This window comes from Bison bison, unplaced genomic scaffold (genome assembly GCF_000754665.1).
Source record: "Bison bison bison isolate TAMUID 2011002044 unplaced genomic scaffold, Bison_UMD1.0 scf7180017864093, whole genome shotgun sequence".
NCBI lineage: Eukaryota > Metazoa > Chordata > Mammalia > Artiodactyla > Bovidae > Bison > Bison bison.
Window position 1 is genome coordinate 760,973 of NW_011494665.1, and position 8,742 is coordinate 769,714.

Genomic DNA, 8,742 nt, shown 5'->3' on the forward strand with positions numbered 1-8,742 from the left:
AAATAGATGGGGAAACAGTGGAAATAGTGTCAGACTTTATTTTTTTGTGCTCCAAAATCACTGCAGATGGTGATTGCAGCCATGAAATTAAAAGACGCTTACTCCTTGGAAGGAAAGTTATGACCAACCTAGACAGCATATTAAAAAGCAGAGACATTACTTTGCCAACAAAGGTCCATCTAGTCAAGGCTATGGTTTTTCCAGTTGTCATTTATGGATGTGAGCGTTGGACTGTGAAGAAAGCTGAGTGCTGAAGAATTGATGCTTTTGAACTGTGGTGTTGGAGAAGACTCTTGAAAGTCCCTTGGACTGCAAGGAGATCCAACCAGTCCATTCTAAAAGAAATCAGTATTGGGTGTTCATTGGAAGGACTGATGCTGAGGCTGAAACTCCAGTACTTTGGCCACCTCCTGAGCAGAGTTGACTCATTGGAAAAGACTCTGATGCTGGGAGGGATTGGGGGCAGGAGGAGAAGGGGACGACAGAGGATGAGATGGCTGGATGGCATCACCGACTCGATGGACATGAGTTTGAGTGAACTCCGGGAGTTGGTAATGGACAGGGAGGCTTGTCATGCTGCGATTCATGTGGTTGCAAAGAGTTGGACATGACTGAGCAACTGAATTGAACTGAACTGAAGATGTTTTTCTGGAACTATCTTGCTTTTTTGATGATCCAACGGGTGTTGGCAATTTGATCTCTGGTTCCCTTGCCTTTTCTAAATCCAGCTTGAACAACTGGAAGTTCATGGTTCACGTACTGTTGAAGCCTGCCTTGCAGAATTTTGAGCATTACTTAGCCAGCGTGTGAGATGAGTGCAGTTGTGTAGTTTGAACATTCTTTGGCACTGCGTTTCTTTGGGATTGGAATGAAAACTGACCTCTTCTAGTCCTGTGGCCACTGCTGAGTTTTCCAAATTTGTTGGCATATTGAATGCAGCACTTTCACAGCATCATCTTTTAGGATTTGAAAAAGCTCAACTGGAATTCCATCACCTCCACTAGCTTTGTTCGTAGTGATGCTTCCTAAGGCCCACTGGACTTCGCATTCCAGGCTGTCTGGCTCTAGGTGAGTGATCACACCATCGTGGTTATCTGGGTTATGAAAATCTTTTTTTATATAGTTCTTCTGGAAAATTTAGAAAATATTTACAAGGCAAAAAACAAAGGGGGGCTTCCTTGGTGGTCCAGTGGTTAAGAGTCCTCCTTGCAAAGTAGGGGACACTAGTTCAGTCCTTGGTCTGAGAGGATCCCACATGCCACAGAGCAACTGAGCCAATGCACCTCAACTACTGAACCCACTGCGCCCACGTGCCGTGACTACTGAAGCTGGCCCCTGGAGCCTGTGCTCCCCAGAAGAGAAGCCATCGCAGTCAGAAGCTGGCACACTGCGCCTGGAGAGTAGCCCCTGGGCTGCGACTATAGAAAGAGCAACGACAAAGACCCACCAGAGACAAAAAATAAAATAAATACATAAATCTTTTTTAAAAAGAAAAAAAGGTTAAAATAATTCATGATACCATCACTAAATGATAGCTACTTGTAACATTTTGATGCATCATATTTGTAATTAGAATCACACTATGCATCTTATTTCATTAACTGCTTGTTCCATTTAACACTGTAAACATATCACCATATTAAACGGGATATACCCTAATTTACTTAATCTACCCACTATTAAATAACCATTTAGAGGGTTAAGTTTTGATATATAAAAGAATGCTATGTTGCAAATTCCTTGTAGGGGGCTCTGTTGACATTGTTCTCTCTGGGTCTTTTTTTTCCTTTTTTTAGTATCTTAGTTACCTCACCAAGGATCAAACCTGTGTCCCCTGCAGTGGAAACACAGAGTCTTAACTAGTGGACTAGCACAGAAGTCCTGGATCTTTTCCTTTACTGAATTGATCCTCCCTTCCTCCAAATGACTGATGGGGTTAATGATTTGCAGAATCTGCCTCCCACTGACCAGGACACTGGACTCCAGGTTCTAGAATAGACACAGACTCTCTTCCCGTCTGCCACGAGAATTTGAATTCTGAGGGCGGCACCCAGGAAGGGAAGCCAGTGGTAGCTGAGTCAACAGCTGGCAGCACGGTAAAGAGACAGCCACCCAGTTTCTGGCACTGAGATCCCCAGAAGGGTCAGTGTGTCACCTTTCCCAGCACAAGTCACCTAACCCCTTACAACCCTGAGTGCCCCTCAGCATCTCCCAGCCAATCCCTGCTTGCTCAAGTTCTTCAGTGCCATGTTTTATTATTTACAAAGATTCCTTCCTGATTCATCTTAGTACCTAATCTTTATGCCTGGATTTATGTTCTCAGACTATATTCCTAGAAAAAAAGATGCCGTGTTGAAGGGTAGGCACTTTTTGTATGTGACCTAATGACTTCCAGAAAATCAGTATCAGTTAACAAAGAAAGGGGGCACAGAACGTGAGAGCAAACTGGTGCAGCTTGCTGGGGCCAGGAGTCCTGGGTCCAGCATGAAGCCCAGCATGACTTGCCAGTCAACCTAAACCTGCCCTCACGGGACTGTGAGACCCCTCAGTTGCCTTTCTACCACCATCAGTGCAGCATAGGTGGCCCCTTCCTCTGCAAGGAACACACATTTAAAAAATACAGGTTGCCAAGACTTCCCTGGTGGTCCAAGGGTTAAGAATCTGCCTTGCAATGCAGGGGATGCGGGTTCGAACCCTGGTTGGGGAACTCAGATCCCCACATGCCTCCCAGCAACTAAGCCTGTGTGCTTCAACCTGAGGGAAACAAATAAATAAAAGAACTTAAAAAAATAAATGAAAATTAAAAATACAGATTTCCAAATGCAGTGGGTACCCTGGACTGGATCCGGGAATAGAAAATAAGACATTAATGGGAAAACTGGTGAAACTGAATAAAGTCTAGAGTTCAGTTAATAATAATATGTTAATATTGGTTTCTTAGTTTTAACAAATGTACCATAGCAATGTAAACGGTTAACCGTAGGGATAGACAGGAACTCTCTGTACTGCTTCTGCAACTTTTCTGTACATTTAAAACTATTCCAAAATTAAAAGTTTATTTAAAACTGTATCACACCAATTTAGAGTCCCACTAAGAGGGCATAGAAATGTTAGTCTTACCACAACCTTGCCAACAGCAAGTATTTTTAAAAATTCAGTCTTTCAGCAAATATTTATTAAGTACCGTCTATGTGCCAGGCACTATCCTAGGTTCTCGGGACATCTTTAAACAAAGCAGACATAGATTGATGCCCTCATGGTGTTGACATTGTAGCAAAAAAGACAGATATTTTGGTCTGTTAGAAGCAAAAAGTGCTTTGAACAAGGATTTACTGTATAGCACAGGGAGCTATACTCGGTTGCTTGTCATAAACTATAATGGAAAAGAATTGAAAAAAGAATATACATATATAAAACCGAGTAATTTGCTGTACATCTGAAACTAACAAAATACGTAAATCAGCTATACTTGTTAACAAAAAAAGAAGTAAGGACTTCCCTGGTGGTCCAGTGACTAGAACTCCAAGTTCCCAACGTAGGGGGCTCAGGTTTGATCCCTGGTCAGGGCACTAGATCTCACATCATAACTGAGGGTTCGCAAGCTGCAACCAAGATTGAAGGTCCCACATGCTGCAAATAAGACCCAGCACACTTCAAATAAATAAATTAAATTAAATAGATTTTTTTTTAGAAAAGAGAGAAAAAGAAGTAATTCTACTTTGGAAAAAGTAGAATAAGGAACAACACAGGTGAAGAGAGAATAAGGGGTGGGCTACGATTTTCAACAGGGTGATCTAGAGAGGCTTCATTGAGGAGGTGACGTCACAGCAATGACCTGAAGGAGGTGAAGAGGTGAGCCATGCGGATGTCTGGAGGAAGGGTCTGAGAGATACAGTGGAAGGACGGATCGCATATGGCCTTGTTGGGGGCTGTACAAGATGTGACAGGGACCAAGCTCACCCCAATCCTCAACTCCTCTGCTGCATTCCCCAGCCCCTTGCAGCTAGACGGGACTGTAAGAACAGTTTGGACCGATGAAACATGAGTGGACGTGTAATGTGTCACTTCCAGGTTGAGGCAATAAAAATCCCACATGTGATTCTCTGGTCTTTCTTTCCCTCATTTCCCACTATCTGCAGTCCAGATAGTGCCGCGACAAGATGCTAGAGCCTTCATCAGCCTGGATCACTCTTGAGTGACTGCATAGAGCAGAACCTCCCCCTACTAACTAACCAGTGTCATGAGCTGAGTCACCAGTTGGTGGCAACCTGGAGAGATAGCCGGGCGCAGGCACTGAGACTCATTATGTTAAGCTACTGAGATTCGGGGAGTAGTCGTCACTGCACCACATCTTAGCCCGTCTGGCCTGACATGGAAGGACTTGGCTTTGGGTTAACTGACTCCATTGTTTCTTTAGAAATTCAAGCATGATTGTTCAGTCTTCATTTCTTGGATAATTACTGAATATGGCTTTTGAACTATGGTGTTGGAAAAGACTCTTGAGAGTCCCTGGAGTGAAAGGAGATCAAACCAGTCAATTCTAAAGGAAACAATCCTGAATATTCATTGAAAGGACTGACGCTGAAGCTGAAGTTCCAATACTTTGGCCACCTGATGCGAAGAACTGACTCATTGAAAAAGACCCTGATGCTGGGAAAGACTGAAGGTAGGAGGAGAAGGGGAAGACAGAGGATGAGATGGTTGGATGGCATCATAAACTCGAGAGACATGAGTTTGAGCAAACTTCGGGAGATGGTGAAGGACAGGGAAGCCTGGCGTGCTGCAGTCCATGGGGTCACAAAGAGTCAGACATGACTGAGCAGATTGTATCTTCTAACATGGGCATAACAAATTCTCCCATCCCCCGTGCTCTTCTTACCATGGCATTGACACTCCACCCATTGAGAGGTGGCCTCTGTGTTCCCTTACCTTCAAGGGGCAGGCCTAGCACTACACTGAAGATGAAGCTATGTGACGTCTAAATCTAGGTCATAACAAATGCTATGCCTTGCATCCTGTCTCGATGGAACATCTGCTCATGGAAGCCCACTGCCATGTTGTGAGGAAGCTGAGGTGACCCAGAGGAGTCAGGCGAGCGTGTTCCAGTTCACGCTCCCAGAGGAGGTCCTAGCTGACAACTACACGCGTGAGGAGGCCTTTGGGAGCACTCCTGCCATCATCTGTCTGCAACCTCATGAGAGACCCTAGGACAGAACTGCTGGGCTGAGCTCAGTCAAGCCCAGGACCATATGACGGTGATGAGGAGGAGGAGGAGGAGGAAGTTTTAAGCCATTAAGATTTGGTTTTGTTTTTTTTTTTCAGATTATTGAATGAACTTAATCCATGTAGGATATTTGAAAGAATGCCTGACACATAATATGCCTCCAATAAATGTTACAAAAATTACCTGAAATTTCACCTCTCAGAGAAAATTACAATTAAGATTCTGGTAAATGTCCTTTCCAGGAAACACAGCAGTTTACTTCTTCAATTGTGTATACAAATGAGACCAAACTCTACATGATGTTCTGAAACAAATGAAACTCAGTCTCTGTATACACACATCCCATCAGTTCTGCTTCTCTGGAGAATCCTGACTAATAGAGTTTATTAGGTTGCTCAGCTCAAATGTTTATTGACTTTCTGTATTTATTTTCTTTTTATCTTTCCTTTCTCTCCTCTTTTTTCAAAAAAATTTTATTGGAATATAGTTGCTTTACAATGTGGTATTAGTTTCCACTGTACAGAGAGGTGAATCAGCTATACATATACACATATTCCCTCTTTTTTGGATTTTCTTCTCATTTAGGTCACCGCAGAAAATTGAGTCGAGTTCTTTGTGCTAAACAGTAGGTTCTCATTAGTTATCTATTTTATACTTAGCAGTGGTGTATATGTCAGTCTCAGTCTCCCACTTCATCCCAGCCCCCTTTCCTCCCTTGGTGTCCATAATTTGCTCTACAAGCCACTAAGTTGTTTTGAAAATGTTTATTTATTTGGCTCTGCTGGGTCTTGTTGTAGCACGTGAGATCTTCGATCCTTGTTGCAGCATGGAAGCAGCTGGAGCATGTGGGATCTAGTTCCCCGACTAGGGATCAAACCTGGGCCCTCTGCATTTGAGGCACAGTCTCTTAGCCACTGGACCACCAGGGAAGTCCCTCAAAGCCACTAAGTTTCAAGGTGGTTTGTTATATAGCAATAGATAACTACAAGAGTGAGGCTGAACATTTTCATTATTCTTACCTAATATATTGAAGTGTTTTTACACAAAGATACCAAGCCTGCCTTTTCCCTTTCCAGATAACCATTGAAAAAGGATGAGGCAATGGATGAAACTACCAGAGATGTCCCTCAGAATGGACTCAGAACAAAAATGTTCTCAGAATATCTGTTCAATTAACACACATAGGTACTCAATAAATACTTGTTAAATTAATAATCTTATCCATAGAAGGTGTGGAGATATTGGTCGAAGGGTAAAGACCTAGTAATAAGAGGAATAAATCTTGGATCTAATGTATAGCATGGTGACTATATTTAACAACACTGTATTCTTATACCTGAGAGTTGCTAGGAGACTTTTCTCCTAGCAAAGACGGAGAAAAGTGTCTGTTTTTTCTCACAAAACACACACACACAAATGATAATTATGTGAGGTTGTTGGTGGCATTAACTAAACTTATTGGATAATCATTTTTCAATACATAATTATCAAATCATTGCACTGTACACCTTAAACTTATACAATATTATATGTCATTATAGCTCAATAAAGAGAATAATAATAATGACCATATTTCTGTACCTTGTTTAAATATATTATAATCAATCTAATTCAGTGTTTTCATGAAATTCAGATGCATTATACAGCATTCCCTAGAAATACCAAACTGTTAAATAATTTTATTTTAAAAGGCTTACAGCAAAGTTTTACTTTTTCCTTCTCTTTAGTTTCCTTTAAACGAATAAAATAATGTGTATTGCATGGATGCTCAGTCACTCAGTCGTGTCTGACTCTTTTCAACCCTATGGATTGTAACCTACCAGATTCCTCTGACCATGAGATTCTCCAGGCAAGAATACTGGAGTGGGCAGGAGATGCCAGAGACTCGGGTTTGATGCTGGGTCAGGAAGATCCCCTGGCGAAGAAAATGGCAACCCACTCCAGTATTCTTGCCTGGGAAATCCCATGGACAGGGGAGCCTGGTGGGCTACAGTCCATGGGGTCGCAGAGAGTTGGACAAGACTTAGTGACTAAACAACAAGCATGATACGCGTGAAGGTAAGCTAAAATATATTTGCATCCCATTTTCCCTAGAGATAAGGTTTACTGATAGTTTGGTATGGATTCTTCCAGATCTTCTTTCTATATATTTGCATTCCTGGATATGAACTTTTTGTGGCAGAATGTATTTTCCAAAAATGGCCGTGACAACATTTCCCATCCCACGTGCTCTTTCAAAACCTTGACACACCCCATCAGGCGGAGGTTCTGTCCTCCACACCCCATCAGGCGGGGGTTCTGTCCTCCACACCCCATCAGGCGGGGGTTCTGTCCTCCACACCCCATCAGGCGGGGGTTCTGTCCTCCACACCCCATCAGGCGGGGGTTCTGTCCTCCACACCCCATCAGGCGGAGGTTCTGTCCTCTGTCCGCCTGAGCACGCCTCTCTGCCTGCCTCACTAAAGTGTGACGAAAGTGATGTGAGCTGACACCAAGGCTTGTCATAAGAAACAGTATTGACTCCCCTTGGCTGTCTGTGTTAGGACACATACTTCCAGAGCTGTAAGCCACACTGTAAGAAGTCTGGCTACCCTGAAGCCCCCATGCCAGGGAGATCACAAAGACAGACTAGAACCCCACCTCCTTGAATGTTCCCACCCCCGGTGCCAGACAGGTGAGGAAGCTTTCATGTTAACCCCTGTCAGAGTGGGACAGCGTGAGACCTGAATGAAAAAGCCACTAACCATTGGGTAATTGATTAATATATATATACACCTATACATGCTTATTTGCATAAATGACCTGCTATTACATAGATGTCTCTGAGACTTGTTTTTTTTTTTTTTTTTACTTTTAACTGAAGGATAATTGCTTTACAGTATCATGCTGGTTTCTGCCAATATCAACATGAATCCACCACAGGTATACGTATGACCCCTCCCTCTTGAACTTCTCCCCCACTTCCCTCCCCATCCCCATGCCTCTAGGCTGTTACAGAGCCCCGGTTGAGTTTCCTGAGTCATACACCAAATTCCCATTGGTTATCTATTTACATATGGTAATGTATGTTTCTTTGTTACTCAGTATATCTCACCCTCTCCTTCCTCCCCTGCCACCATAAGTGAGACTTGTCTTTTGTGGGATCTTAGTTCCCCAACCAGGGATCCACTGAAGCTGTGCCCCCTGCAATGGAAGGGCAGAGTCTTAACCACTGGACCACCAGGGAGGTCCAAGGTTTGCTTTTTGCACTGAGCAATTTCTGAGACTGTTGTGTGTCAGTGGGCTCAGATCCACTCAATATTTTGTAAGGCTGTGCAGTATTCCATAGCATAGATATTGCATAACAGAGCATAGAGAATTTTCAAACATCTTTAGCTGTGTCCTCCCTTATGGCAGAAAGTGAAGAGGAACTAAAAAGCCTCTTGATGAAAGTGAAAGAGGAGAGTGGAAAAAGTTGGCTTAAAGCTCAACATTCAGAAAACTAAGATCATGGCATCTGGTCCCATCACTTCATGGGA